The sequence below is a fragment of the Nomascus leucogenys genome, chromosome 12 (genome assembly GCF_006542625.1).
Source record: "Nomascus leucogenys isolate Asia chromosome 12, Asia_NLE_v1, whole genome shotgun sequence".
NCBI lineage: Eukaryota > Metazoa > Chordata > Mammalia > Primates > Hylobatidae > Nomascus > Nomascus leucogenys.
In genome coordinates this window covers 36,007,342-36,023,412 of record NC_044392.1, presented here as the reverse complement: position 1 = coordinate 36,023,412, position 16,071 = coordinate 36,007,342, and positions in this window count along the sequence as shown.

Genomic DNA, 16,071 nt, shown 5'->3' with positions numbered 1-16,071 from the left:
GTTCCCCCTAACGTTATCTCACATTACAGTGGTACATTTATCAAAGCTGAAAAATTTATATTGGAACACTACTATTAACTAAACTCCAGACTTTATTGGTATTTCTTTAGTTGTTTTCCGCAATGCCCTTTTCTCTGTTCCAAGACCCAATCTAGGATGCCACATTTGCATTTAGGATATTTTTAATATAATAACACGTCTAACATTTACTGGGCACTTCTATATGCTATGCATTGTTCTAAGTGCATATACATACACACAAACACATACACATACACACACAAACACACACATCTCAACTAATTGAATCATCACAACAATCCTATGAGGTAAGCATTATTCCCATCAGATCCTGAAACTGAGGTTTAAGAGGATAAGTAACTTGCTAAATATTACACATCTAGTACAACCAGAAGTGAAACCAGCTGTGTCTGACTATAGACTGTTTCCTCCAAATCACTAATCAATATTGTCTCTCAGGAATTTAAACTACCAAGAAAGTCTTGGCAAAAGAAATATGAATTACAGCTTTTCATGATAGCTTCTCCCCTAAGATTTTGCCTGGATCTTCCAACAATAACTCATTCCACAAAAATGGACTGAGCACCTACTCTGACGAGGCCTGAGAAGATCACAGTGAATGGGGCAAAGTGATGAAGCTCAGGGAGCTTCTAGTTCACTTTGGTGGAGAAACAAGAAGACAGTCCATTTCAAGACAGAGTGGTAAGTGAAGAGCCGGCACAGTATTCTAAGGGGACCCAAAGGAAGGGCGCCTCAACCAGGAGGCAGTAGGGTGTCCTGGAGGGCTTCTCAGAGGCAGAGGCATCTACGCTGAGGCTTGAAAGTTGAGTTGAGATTCACCAGGCAAAGTGGTAGAGTGGATGTGGGTGACAAAAAGACATCCTAAGCAACAAGAACTGCATCCACAAAGGCCTGGAAGTGAGGAAGAGCCTGGCATGCCATTATAACTGGAATATAGAGTATAAGGGAAGGAAGAAAAGAGAAATCATGTTAGAGAGAGAAGCAAGGCCAGATCCTGAAGGGCCTTTTATATCCCTGTGTTGGTCAGGATTATGATAGGCTATGCTACAATAACAAATTAACCCCAAAGTTTCATTGGCTTATCACAACAAAGACTAATTTGTCACTCATGTAGAGTCCCATGTGGGTAGGGAGCCCTCCCACCCTGTAGCTCCAGCACCTAGAACATGGCCTCAGAGGTCCACTCCAGAAGAGAAAAGAGAAGCCATAGGCACACAGCTTGTAACTGCTGGGCCTGGAAATGACACGTGTCACTTCAACTCACATTTCACATGGTCCCAAACTTACTGAAGAGAAACGGAGTCTGTGTGCCAGGAATGCTATGGAAAACAAGGAATTGTCTCTGCCCCACTGGGATAAGATATGGGACTTGCTCCTGAAGTACACTCAAGAGTTGTAAGCATGAGAACCACCGAGTCTAGTTAATTTGTGTTTGAGAAAACTCACTCTGGCTGTAAGGTGAAGAAGAGACCAGAGGGAGGCATGATGGGAAACGGGGAGACTAGCAGTATTGCAGTATTCTAGCGGGGGGTGAGGGTGATAGACCAAAGGCAGTGGCTCTGGGAACAAACAGAACTGGATGAATTTGTGAGGTTATGTCACAGGTAGAATTGGCAGAATTTCATGAGTAACTGGGTATGGGATGTTGGGGAAGAATTAATGGAGGGAAGATTCAGAGAAAGAAGGAGTTAAGGAGAGGGCCCAAGTTTCTGATTTGGACAGCCAGGTGGCTGGCAGCATCAGTCACCAAGGTGGAGAGAACCACCACATGGCATACTGGATGCAAAAACGTGCTGGGCAATAAAATATGGGGAAGGGATATGGGGAGGATGGAGAGTTAAATCCTCATTGTCTCACTGGAGAGTCGGTAGCTGGTGCCTAACACTGAAAAATCAAATGGGAGCAATAAAAGCATAATTTTTAGACATATCAAAAGAATCAGCAAAAAGAGTTCCAGGTGCTTGCCTCTGGAGAGGAAAAAACACTGGGACAAAAAATGGAAGACTGCTGTTTAATAAAAAAAAAAAGTTATACAACTGCTACTCTTTAAACTATGTGCATATATATCTGATAAAAATGAATTTTTTTAAAGGAAAGACCAGCTGGTCTAGGATGTTGCTCCTTTCCTCCGAGAGGTGTCTTTTGTCTTTAACCACCTTAAATGGCGAGGTGTCCATCATGATTACAAAGAGTAGGGTACCAGTCAGTGGGACACTCATACCACCTGCCGCATTTCCCCATTTGCAATAGGCCCCTGCACTTAATTCTCAGAAAAATCAAGGAGGGCTTTTTAGGAGAGATTATGCTTGACCTACATCTTGAAAAATCATAGAATTTCACACAGGAAGGAGCATTTCAAATGGATAGTAAGTGTGAGAGCATGGAGGTATGGCAAACAGATGTGTTAGGGGAAGCGTTGCAGTTGTGTTTGGAGCCTGGAGGACAAATGAAGGTGACTAGAAAATGGAGACAGAAGACCAATCAGGGAGCTGAAGAAAGTGGCAAGTGTTTCTCCAAAGAAGGCTCATGGACCCACATCAAGATCCTGACGATCACTCAGTCCTTCAGATGCTCAGGAAGGATGGGCAGTATCCCGCATTTTAGTAAGTTCGCTAGGTGAATTTCATACACACCAAAATTTGAGAAACACAAGTCAAGCAAGAGGATAAAGTCCTGAAATAAGGTCATGACAGTGTGAATGGGAGGAGGAAATGGTTATCAGACCCAGGGTCTCTTGGGTCCAGAGCTAGCCTTGGCCAACAAGTCAGGTAAAGTGGCTCTTCTGCCTGCAAAGAAATGCAGATCGTGGGGAAGCAGCAATGCCCTACAGCTACTGCTTACCTTTGACTTTCATTCCTGCCTCAGTGCAAGTCCTCCCACTAAATATGATATAGGGATTTCGAGTCTCAGCTTTTCCACTCTGTATGTAATCTGAAAAAAAAATCACTTCATTGCTTGAGTCTCAGTTTCCCCAGCTGTAAAATGAAGTGGTTAGACTAGATTACCTCAAAGGCCACCTCTAAATCTAAGCTTCTAAAAACAACTCTGGATAATATCCAGAACATAAAAGGAGCTCCTACAAATCAAAAAGGAAAGCATGAAACTCCAATAGAAAAAATTGGCTAAGAATATGAACAGGCAATGGATAGGAGAAGAAAAAAAAAAAAGCAAGCATATAAAGAGGTGCTGATGCTCATCAGTAATCAGAGAATGCAAATGAAAACAATAGATGTCACTGTGTCCCTATTAGATTTGCAAAGCTTTGAAATCTGGATGTTGCATTTTGGCAAGGATATTGGGCTGCAGGAACCCTCATGCCTTGCTGAAGGGACTCTAAATGGGCGCAGCCAGCCTAGAGAGTCATCTGGCACTATTAAGTTAAATTCAGTGTATGTCTACCCTGGGACCCAGCAAGTCCACTTGTTCCTGGGTGTTTCTCCACAGAAATGATCATACAAGTCCACAAGGGAACACATATGAAGACATCCATGGCAGTATTATTTGTAATGGCAGGGGGTTGGAAGACTGACTAGGGAAAATTTGTGGATTACTATAGGACAGTTACAAATAAATAACTAGGGGCTGGGTGTGGTGGCTCACGCCTGTAATCCCAGCACTTTGGGAGGCCGAGGTGGGCAGATCACGAGGTCAGAAAATCGAGACCATCCTGGCTAACATGGTGAAACCCGTCTCTACTAAAAAATACAAAAAAAAAAAAAAAAAAAATTCGCCAGGCGTGGTGGCAGGTGCCTGTAGTCCCAGTTACTCAGGAGGCTGAGGCAGGAGAACGGCGTGAACCCAGGAGGCGGAGCTTGCAGTGAGCCTAGATCATGTCACTGCACTCCAGCCTGGGCAACAGAGCGAGACTCTGTCTCAAAAAAAAAAAAAAGAAAAGAAAGAAAAAAGAAAAGAGAAATACATAACTAGGTATACATCTAGCAACAACATGAATACAGCTGAGTAGGGAAAACAGAATACATATAATGAGAACACTCTATAACACTCAGCATCCTGAAATGGCTCCCTATTTCCCTCACAATAAGAGCCAAAGTCTTCACAATGTCCCACCAGGCCCTAAATGATGTGCCTCCACCCCTACCCCCACCACTTCTTTACCTCACTGATGTCATCTTCTATCACTACCCCACTGCCTACCCTGCCCAGCCTCACTGGCCACCCTGCTGCCATGAAATGATATGGGGCATTGATGCTGCCGCAGAGCCTTTGCACTGGCTCTTCCCTCTTCCTGGGCTTGTAACCCTTCAAAGTCCCCTACACATGCATTCACACTCCTTCTCCCTTACCCTGCTCAATTTTTAACTTAGACAATAACCAACTGTAATAACTAAATTGTATCCTAGTCTAAAAGGCAATAAGTACTGTCTTCTCACCCCCACCTTCACCTCTAGAATATAAGCTCCCTGAGAATGGGCATTTTTGCTTATTTTGTTCCCTGATGTCTCCCAAGGATGAGAGCAAAACCTGTCACAAAAGAGGCACTATTTTAAATACACTTTTAAACACATTATATGAATGCACATGCAGAAAATGATGAGTGGGAATTGGCGGTATAGAGAATTAAACAAAATAAGAGAGGAGCCTAGCCTGGAACAAGGATGATAACACACCATTAAGGGAGGATTCTGAGTAATTCAACCTTCTGTACCTGAGGTTAACAAAAGGGGAAGAGGGAAGCAGTGTCTGGTCACCTCCCCTGAGCCCGTCTGTTGAAGTTTCTCTTTTTGCCAGGTCTTTGCCAAGCCCATCTACACAGCAGCTGTTTCTGAGATTGCAAGGTCGTTACTGGGCTGAGTATACCTCACAAGCAACCCTTCCATGTACAACCCCACCCACCTCCCTACATTTCCTCAACACCAGCCCACCTGAGGAAGAAAGGACTGGGCTCCACATAGAACACTACCTAATAATTTTAGAGTGATTTCTAACTCACAAATCATTCCACAACTTTGAAAGATATTACTGTCCCTATTGTATGGATTAAAAAAACTAAGGCTTAGAAAGATTCATGGTTGTCCTGTTTTACTGGCTAGTCCCCAGCAGAACTGAGATGTTCAGCAACCCAGGTCTTCCTGACACCACGTTTCACGTTTTCTCTACCAACTTACTGTTCCACTAGAGGTACAGATAAAAAGACTTCCATGTTAGGGAAATTAGCAAAATAGGTTTTTCCAAATCTGATTTTGCATGAGCCTGTTCTCAGCTCTTTCCTGTTTCTAAGTAACTGCTCTCCATCTCTAGGCTAGGATGCAAATTCAAAACCTGTGGATTTGACACAGTCTGTCTAAAAGCTAATGTTAGAAAATAAGGCCAAACAAATCATCTATCACTATTAAGACTTTAAAAGGATTATCTGCTCTTTGCAAGGAACCAGATGGTGAAGACTGCACACTGTCAATCAGCTCTGGCAATAATAGTTCTGATACTACCGAGGAGTACAGAGGAACCACTAAAAATGTGGAGAATTCTTAACGCAACACTCCGTGTTTGACAAGAATCAGATAATGAAAGGTTTAGGGCTGGTTGATGTTTTAAGCAGGCTGACTATTTAGGCCAAGAGATTAACATTTAAGAACAACAGCCGGGCGCAGTGGCTCACGCCTGTAATCCCAGCACTTTGAGAGGCCGAGGCGGGCAGATCACCTGAGGTCAGGAGTTCGAGACCAGCCTGACCAACATGGTGAAACCCTGTCTCTGCTAAAATTACAAAATTAGCCAGGTGTGGTGGCGCATGCCTGTAATCCCAGCTAATTGGGAGGCTGAGGCAGGAGAATCCCTTGAACACAGGAGGCAGAGATTGCAGTGAGCCAAGATTGCGCCACTGCACTCCAGCCTGGGCAACAAGAGCAAAACTCCATCTCAAAAAGAAAAAAAAGAACAACAGACTCAGATACATAACTTTGAGTTTACTTGCATGCCACTCCTCGGACTCATTTAAGTGACTCTGGGCTCATTCTCATTCAGCAAAATGGGTCAGGACTGGCACATACTCATGGCTTCTAGCTCTTCTTTACCTCCACTTAACTTGGCATGGTGCAGTACACATGGCAGGGGCTCCATAAGGCTCCTTGAATTACAGGCTCACTGAAACTCATACTGCAACAACTTACATTGAAGCGCTGAAACCTCGCAAGTCTCCTGCTAAGAAAGCCTCTCAGGGATTACCAGTTTCCAATGAAAATCTCCTTAGGCTGATCTAGTCTTAACTCCTCACCCTGCCCAATAAACAAGTAAAAAGAAATATAATATAATGATAAGTATTACTGACATGGTTAGACATTTCCTAGTGAGTGACATAAGCCTTGAACACATTATAATCTCTGTTATTCTCCTTTTCCCTCAAATTAAAATGGGGATCAAACTCACCTTGTGGTTCTAAAAGTTAGAGACTCTTTATATAAAGGACTTTAATATAATTCCTGGCCCAAATTAGGTGTTCAAAAAAACTAGTGGCTTTGGGGAGAGAATGAGCCACCTTAGCACCCACACACAAGAATGCTCTTTTTTAGATGGGCTCAGCACTCATGTTTCATTCTTGCTTGACACCACCAGCTGCATAATCATAAGCAAACAATTGTATCTCTCTAGGCTTCAATTTCTTTATTAGTAAAAATAAAGGTTGTGGGCTAGAGCTCTGATATTCCTCCTACCTCCTTTTTTTTTTTTTTTAATTTTAGATGGAGTTTTGCTCTTATTGCCCAGGCCGGAGTGTAACGGCATGATCTCGGCTCACTGCAACCTCCACCTTTCGGGTTCAAGCGATTCTCCTGCCTCAGCCTCCCAAGTAGCTGGGATTACAGGCACCCACTGCCACGCCTAGCTAATTTTTGTATTTTTTAATAGAGAAGAGGTTTCACCATCTTGGCCAGACTGGTCTTGAACTCCTGACCTCATGATCCACTCGCCTCTGCCTCCCAAAGTGCTGGGATTATAGGCATGAGCCACCGTGCCCGGCTGCCTCCAATTTTTTTACGCTTGTTATTATCGGGTTTCATTTAAAAGGAGTCCTCAAGTGGGGAATCTTGGTTTCTCTAAGCCTTAGCTGGGTTTTGCACAATTTTTTTTGAGATCAAAAGAATTTTTAAAAATTGTTTGGAAAATGAAATGGTACCCTACTCTAAGACTTTGCACCCCAGGCAGAGGGTCATATAAGCAAATAATAACATTATAAGATGGATTCTGCACACATAAGTATATGTATAGACTTTTTTAGACCACAGAAGAGCAAAGAGCTCTCTCAGTCTGGAGAAGCTAAGGAGTGTGTTTCAGTGAGGAGATATCTGAGCTGGAATTTCAAGGATAGAGGTCAGGAAAAAACATTGCAACTGAGGAAAGCATCTGCAAAGTCCCCAAGGTAGGTGACAGCATGACATATTCAAGGATTTGAAAGAGGAGAGCATTGAAGCTACAATATAAGCAATAAGAAGAGTGGTGCAAAATAAAATGTGAGGGACGGGAAAAGGCCAAATCAGCAGGGCCATGGAAAGGGTTTTGGTCTTTATCCTAAAAGCTACTGAAAGTCACTGAAGAGTTTTAAGCCAAAAGAAGATATGACCAAGTTTGAATTTAAATAAAAAGACTCTGACTAAAAAGGAAAAAGAAAGGATGTAAAATGAAAGTTAGGGGACATTGCAATAGCCAGGTGAAAGAGGATCATGGTTTGGTGGTAGCAGTAGGGATGGGAAGAAGTGGCTGATCACAGGGTTCCCAAGGAGGTAAAGAGAAAAGAATCTGTAGATTGATTGGATAGGAGAGTAAGGGAGAAGGAGATACTAAGAATGGATTCTAAGTGTTTGCCAAGAACAACTGGCTGGATGGTCTCGTCCTTGAGGGTACACTTACAGTGACCACAGTTAAGTCTTACTATACTGACACTTATGTGGAAATCATAGCAGAGATGTCGAGCAGGCAGTAGGTTACACGGGTCTGGGACTCTGAGGCATCTGTGCTGAGAATGTGGAAATAAGAATCATCAGCGAGTACTTAACTGAAGCTGTGGTTATGTATAAGATCACCTGTAGAAGAGCGTAGAAGAAGAGAAAGGGGCCTACGAAAGCCTTGAGAATGCCAACAGTAAAGAAGGATGAATCACAAGTGGCTGAGACTAAGAGGTTGGAAGAGAAACAGGAAACCTTTTCTCAGGTATTGACAAATTATCTTTCATCAGTTCTGCTTTAAGAAAGAAAAACTGAATGAGACAAACTTCCATAGCCAAAGGGAAAGATAGAAACGAAAAGGCTCAAATATTCCACGTATGCAATGATCAATACTTGTATTACTAAGAATTCCCTCTATTAAAATTCTTACTTGCTACAGATTACACTATTCATTTACAAAGCTCCTACCACGTTTCCCTTCAGATGAAATACACCTACCTACCAAGTGACTCTGAGCTTGACCATACGATCATGAATGTGAGGAAATGTGATACACACCATGGCCAAGCAGAGGCTTTAAATACACTTACATGGATTGGCTCCAGCCCTCTTGGGTTTCTGCCCTCCACCATAAGAACAACATGTTCCTTCAACCAGGGTCCTGCAATAAAAAGATACAAAGAGCAGAACCCCACATAAGCAATACATAAACGAATGTGATTTTTTTTTTAATTTTATAGAGTCGAGGTCTCATTCGGTTGCCCAGGCTGGAATGCAGCAACCCAGTCATGGTTCACTGCAGACTTGAACTCCTGGGGTCAAGTGATCCTCTCACCTCAGCAAGAGGGACTGGGACTATAGGTGTGTGCCACCATGCCCAGCTATTTTTTCTTAATTTTTGTAGAGATAGGGGTCTCACTGTGTTGCCTAGGCTGGTCTCAAAATCCTGGCTTCAAGCAATTCTCCCACCTTGGCCTCCCGAAGTGCTGGGATTATAGGCATGAGCCACCATACCACGTCTGGCCTGAATGTGATTTTTAGCAGCTGAGCTTTGGGGGCTGTTTGTTACTGCAGCAAATGCTGACTAATATACTTATCCACAGTGAGATATCTTTGACACTAAATCTACTTATTTTAAACTCCAGTCCAAAGAAGAAATAGCACTATTTGTCTAGATTGTATTATATACCTTGAACTAAGTGATGTATACATATTATCTCATCCTAATCCTCATGACAATTATTTTCACCATTTTACCTGAGCAAATAGGCTCAGATAAGTTAATTGCATTTCTCAGGATCACAAAGCTAGCAAATAAATAATGGAAATGGAACAAAAATTCATCTAACTGATTCCAAAGCCCTTGCATTCTCTATATCGCCATATTAGTGAATCTCCTAGAAATCAAAACCTAAGTCTCCCACATGGGAAATAAGACATATTAATACATTGGCAGTTGTGCTACTGTTGAGCAAGCCAAGAGCAACCAGCAGGAGAGTATTTACAGCTCTGGATCTGAAGCTCATATTGCCTCAAGCTCCACCTTCCTCTAACAAACTATCATAGCTGAGAAAATGGGAGCCTTATAGCTTGAAATTTGGTGAAATGTGGTACTCAAGTCAGGTCATACTGAAACATTGGAAACAAGGGTTTCATTTTTATCTCAATCTCTATAGCCAGGTGACATTTTGTAATAGCTCACTATGATCACCCCTTACGAATTCAGCTTGGTTTCCAACCTGATCCTTGGTAATAGGAGTCATAACTACCTTTCTGAATCTTGAGGCAAAGTTAAACCTTTAACATATTAAAGAACAAGGAGAAGCGAGATATAGTAATCACTTATCAGTGTCCATTTGTCCACTGAGGAGTTACATGTCCTACTTGGAATTTAGGGCTGCCTTGCAGATCCCCTTATGAGACATTGTGGGGTCAGTGGTTGTGAGGAGAAAGAGTGAAAAAGTATAAGCTTTGAAGTCAAACAAATCTGGGTTTAAATCCTGTTCTGCCTCTAACCCACTTTGTGATCCTAGGAACTTGACTTTATTTCTCTGATCATCAGTTTTCTTGGTGTAAAATTCGGGTGAGGTAGCTAATTCAATTAGCTGTTTGAAGATAAAATGAACTGGAATATTCACTTCTTCTCTACTGTGAATCATCAGCTTCTGTCTTGGGCTGCAAGGAGACTCTGTGGCCAGGACTAGGGCCCTAAGATCTCCTCTCAAGTTCCTCCCCTCCCCTTTAACGGCATGCACAATGCTGTATAATCATCATCACAGGCACCAACAAGGTCAGGCAGCAAATCGTGAACACCCACTCTATACCAACATTTTTCTAACTCTAATGCTTACAACATTGAAGCAAAACAAATTGCATTACATTCATTTTAGAGGTCAGCAAACTGAGAGGTTAAGTGGCTTGCCACAGCTCAGACCTGGTCCTCCTGACCCCCAGGCCCACGCCTTTCCCACTTGGCACACCGCCTCCTGCTCTTAGCTGCTCAGCTGGTTATCTCTGTCCATTGCTTTCAATGAGACCTCTGAGAAAAAAACAAGTGTCCCTGGCAGGACCACACAAACTCACAAGAAGGTATTGATTGTAAGAATTGTACACCAAAAATTAAGTCATTGCTCAGAAAAATTAAAGGAAACCTATATTAAGGGAGAAACATTTCATTCATGTACTGGAAGCTCGGTATTGTTAAGGTATCAGTAATTCCCCCCAAATTGATCTATAACATTATCCCAGCAGGTTTCTTTTTTTTTTTTTTTTTTTTTGCAGAAATTGAAAAGCTGATTCTAATACTTACATGGAAATACAAAGGATCAGAGTAGCCAAAACAATTTGGAAATAAAAAGAAAGTTGGAAGACTTACAATTAATTGCAAAATGTATCCTAAAGCTACAGTAATCAACACAGTGTAGTACTGACTATAAAGATAAACATATAAATCATTGGAACAAAATTGAGAGTCCAGAAATAATCCCTTATATTTATGGTGAATTGATTTTCAACAAAGCCACCATGACAATTCAATCGGAAAGGATAACCTTTGCAAAAAATAGTATTGGAACAAATGGATATCTACTGCAAAAAGATTAATGTACACCCCTGCTCACATCATACAGAAAAAATAACTCAAAATTAATCACAAGCTTAAATGTAAGAGCTAAAGCTATGAAAGTTTTAGAAGAAAATCTAAAATCTCCTAAAATCTAGAAGAAAGTCTTCTTGATCTTGGGTAGGCAAATATTTCTTAGGTAGGACACTAAAGGTATGACTCAAAAAGGAAAAAGAAATCACATGTGGACTTCATCAAACTTAATCACTTCGAGCTTCAAAAGACACCATTAAGAAAGTGAAAGAACAAGCCACTGAGAAAATATTTGCAAATCATATATCTAAAAATGTACTTTTTCAGAATTTGTAAAGAACTCTTACAACTAAATAATAAGACAAGAAACCAATCTGAAAATGAATAAAAGAGTTGAAGAGATATTTAGACAGAGGAGATATATAAATGACAAATAATCCCATGAAAAAATGCCGACAGTATTGATTATTAAGAAAATGTAAATTAAAACCATAAGATACCACTGTACACCCATTAGAATCAGAAAGACAGACAATAACAAGAGTGGTGAGGATGTAGAGAAGTTGGAAACTTTATGCATTATGGTGAGAATACAAAATGCTATAGCCACTTTGGGAAACAATTTGGCTGTTTCTGAAATATGAATTTACCATACAACCAGTGAGCTCAGCCCTAGCTATTTATCCAAGAGAAATGACAGCATACGTCCACACAAAAACTTGTACACAATGTTCATAGCAGCATTATTTACAATAGCCAAAAAGTAGAAATAATCCAAATGCCCACTAACTGTTGAATAAATAAATAAAATGTAACATATCCACACAATGAACAATTCAGGAAAAAAAATACTGATACATGATACAACATGAATGGGCCTCAGGAATATTAAAGAAGCCAGACACAAAATACTACATATTGTGTGATTTCATTTATATGAAACATCCAATAAAGACAGAACTATAGTAACAGAATGCAGATTCCTGGTTGCCTGGATCTGGGGCTGGAAGCAGGAACTAACTGCAAATAGGTACAAGGGATTTCTGGGGGATGATGGAAATATTCTAAAACTGGATTGTGGCGATGGTTGCACAGCTCTGCAAATTTATGAAATCTCATTGAATTGTTCACTTAAAACAGATGAAGTTTATGGTATGCAAATTATACCTCCATAAATCTGTTTTTTAAAAGGTCTTAATGATGCCTTTGCAAAATATCAGAAACAAGGCAAAAGAGGCAGCCTGATAAATCTCCTCTCCAGCCTTTCTCCTTTGTGTCCTCTGGGAAGGACACCTGAGTTCCTATCTCTCCACACTAAGAACTGTCTCCCTAAGCAGCCTACAGCAGCTGTACTGGATTTCTCTGCCTAGAGACTTAGCAGCCCCAATTCAGGCTTCTGGCAGCAAAGCTCACCTTGCAGAAATACTATAAGAGTTATAAATACTTTAGGTCCTTAGAGAGCTCAGTCAGTTCTCTGCTATGGCACTAGTGACCTAGGGCAAGGAAACTTCTATTCGTAGGTATACTGTCAGTGAGCAAGGCTGCAAGGCATTCTGGCATCATAACCTCTTTAATGGCATGGTTTGCACCCTTAAGACAACCATGCTCTATTAAAAGCTAATTCCTACAAGCTAATTGCAGCCAGCACCCCAGAAAAACAGACTGGATGCAGGTAATTCAAACCAAAGTCCATTCATCAGGCATAGGGGTTGGGGAACCTGACTTCAGAACAGGGAAAAGTTCTTAACCTCAGCTGCATAATTAAACTACCTGGTAAGCTTTTTAAAAAATACTATATCAGGTATAGTATTTTCTAGTAAGTCTTAATCACCACAGAGATATGGATTTAACTGGCCCATGTGGCTTAATACCTGTGTTGTTTTTAAGCTCCTCGGGCAATTCTCCTGCTCATCCAGGGCTGCAAATCACCAGCTTTAGGAGACAGGTTTCTTCCACCTATTCTCTACCAGTGACTCACTCAAAGCCCAAAATGCACTACTCCTGAAAAAAGGACTTTCCTCCCCATCTAGTAAGAGCAACAGGATAAAGATGGCTGAATGTCAGAAAACAGGATGTTGTCATTTGCAGTGTAGACACTGCCAATTTATCTCAATTTATCCCAAATGAGTTTATGTTGAGTGTATTGATTTATATGTCCTTAATCATGACACCCGGAAGAAGGGTGTCTAACATAACTGATAGTGAAGAGGCTAAAAGAAAAAATAAGTCCATTTTCAGTATTCAAGGACTTTTCTCCACAATAGGGAGGAAGAATAAAATTAATTAGCATCCAGTACAGTAGTAACACATTAAATATTAAAGGAAATAAGCATGCATGAATCTCAGACATCAGCAATCATGAGAATTTGGGACAGAGTTCCCTGCTGGCTTCAGTGGACAGGAAAAGCTTTGTGGAGGGGGCACAGTTCTATCTGGGCCTTATAGGACCAATAGAATGTGAATTGGGAAAGTGAAGGCACAAAAACAATCATCCAATAACAATAATTGCAATAGCCATTTACTATACTCCAGCTATTCTCTCATTTCGAGCATCCTTTTCTTTAAACCTCGTAACCACCTTATGATCCTCGTTTTACAGATGAGAAAATGGGAGATTAGAGCACTTTTAAAAATTGCCGTGGTGGCTCGTGCCTGTATTCCCAGCTACTTGGGAGGCTGAGGCAGGAGAATCGCTTGAACCAGGGAGTCAGAGGTTGCAGTGAGCCAAGATCGTGCCACTGCACTCTAGCCTGGGTGACAGAGCGAGACTCTTGTCAAAAAAAAAAAAAAATTACCCAAGTTCACAGTCAGCAAGCAGAATTCAAACCCATGTAACCTGACTTCAGAATTCAGGTAGACAGGCCAAGGCAGAAGGCAGAAAGGCAGAAACACAGACAGGAATCTCCCATTTGTGTGATGTGCAAAGATTCCAGCCTGCTAAGAAGGTTGGGTTCTTGTCACTAAAAGCCCAGAAGAGAAGAGAAAACTGCCTAACTAGGACAAGGTCGGATCATCCCCACAGCTCTACCCAGATATTAAGCCAACTGCAACAAGGAGAGCTGAATCAAAAGTCAACCACAAAGGGATACCGTTTTTTAGAAACACAAGATGATAAAAGCATCAAATAGGTGAGCATGACTAGGGAAGCACAGGTCCAGAGGTTCCCAAGGGGTGAAGTTTCCACCAGAGGCTGTGAAAACGCTAAGAGCTGAGACTGGAAAAGAGTCACTAGGCATGAGTCTATGTTCCACCCATCAAGGACTCTCCAGGATGGTGTGAAGGGCAGAAGAGCTAGAAAAGGCAGAGGCTGTGTGGAGGACATTCACGGGAAGTCCACAGGACAGCACAGAATGTTGAGGCAAATAGCTAAGCCTGCCTGCCTTGGATGAATTACATTTTTCAAAATGCCTAGTTGAAAAGTAGTCAAAAGGTACTAGGCACCCAGTGTACCCGGGAGCATGACCATGGAAGCATCTGTGAAAGGCACACAAAATATGTGAATTCTGCCTGCAAGGAATGCAGACTCTTGTCGGAGGGACAGGGAACACACACACAGAAAGAGAGCATGAATAGTAGTTTGAGTGATTTCCTCAAGTCATTGGAACCAACTGACAGAAGCCTCAATTATTTTGGCTTTTCCCAATCCTGCAATCTGAGAACAAGCAAAACACCAAGAAAGAAAGGCAAAAAGAAGGAAGGGAGAAAGAGAGGAAAGGAGGAAGGGAAGGAGGGAGAGAATGGAAGGTGGGAGAGAAGAAAGGGAGGGAGAACCAAACTCATATAAGAAATTCATTAAGAGCAATGTTAAGTGTGAACCACGTACCATCTGCATCAGAGTCACCCTAGGTGCTTCATAACAAGACAGACCCTCTGAAGCAGGGCTTGGAAATCTGAACTGTTAGAAGTCCCTCAGAGGATGCTTAGGCACTCTGAAGTCAGAGGCCCACTAGTCTGGACACTGCCTAAGGCCAGTCCACGTGCTCAGACCTCTGCATCTGCTGCTACATCTCCAGCTACCAAACTTTACCTGACAATCTCACATTCAGAAGAGTGGTCCTGAGGCGAGACAAAGTCCCAAGTCATCAGATAAATGTGAACTTACATTCACAGTTTGTCGTGGGCTTTGGAGTGAGGCAGACTCCAATGGAAAGCCCAGTTCTCCTTCTTCCTAGCAGAGACTTTAGGGAAATTACTTAAACCCACTGAACGTCAGGGTCCTCATCTGTAAAATCCTCACAGGATGGTTGGGAGGGTGATCAGGTAGGAATCATGGCTTTCTCTAAGCTGCCTTTTATTTGCTGACTTTTGAGAAGGGATGTCTTACTCAGGCACAGTCACATGTGCCTGTAGCCCTAGCTACTTGGGAGGCCAAGGCAGGAGGATAGCTTGAGTCCAGGAGTTCAAGGCTGCAGTGTGCTATAATTGTGCCTATGAATAGCCATTGCTTAGGCAACATAGTGAAACCCCATCTCTAAAACAAACAAAAAAAAAGACATCTTAGAAAGATTCTTCAAATCCTAACCCTAGTTAGACATTGGACATTGAATGCCTCTCCTAGCCTCGACTAATGGAGAAAAAAACGCCCTTAAGTGTTTCATCTGTTTCATCTTACTCATTCCTCCGAACATTCTGCTGACATCAACAGCCTCCAGGCCTTTGCACATGCATGTCTTTCTTTATGAAATACACACACACATGCACACGTGTCTCTACACCCTGCTTAATCTATAAATCCACATTCATCCTTCAACTTCTTGCTCAAGTATCACTTCTATTTTAAAATTTCCCAGACACCACAGCCTGCCCCAACTCACCCATTCTCACCGCAGTGACGTCTCCCAGAACCTGAACAAGCCACAAGTCTGATCTTGCCACACTATGATGACTGATCTTCTGGCTTCTCCCCAACAACCATGGGTTCCCCAAAAAGCAATACTTTGTAACCCTAGCACTTACTATCATGCCTAATGTCTAGCAAGTACGCACAATTTGTTGAGTTAATATATTCCACATGTAGCTGCTTCTCCAAGAAAACACCAA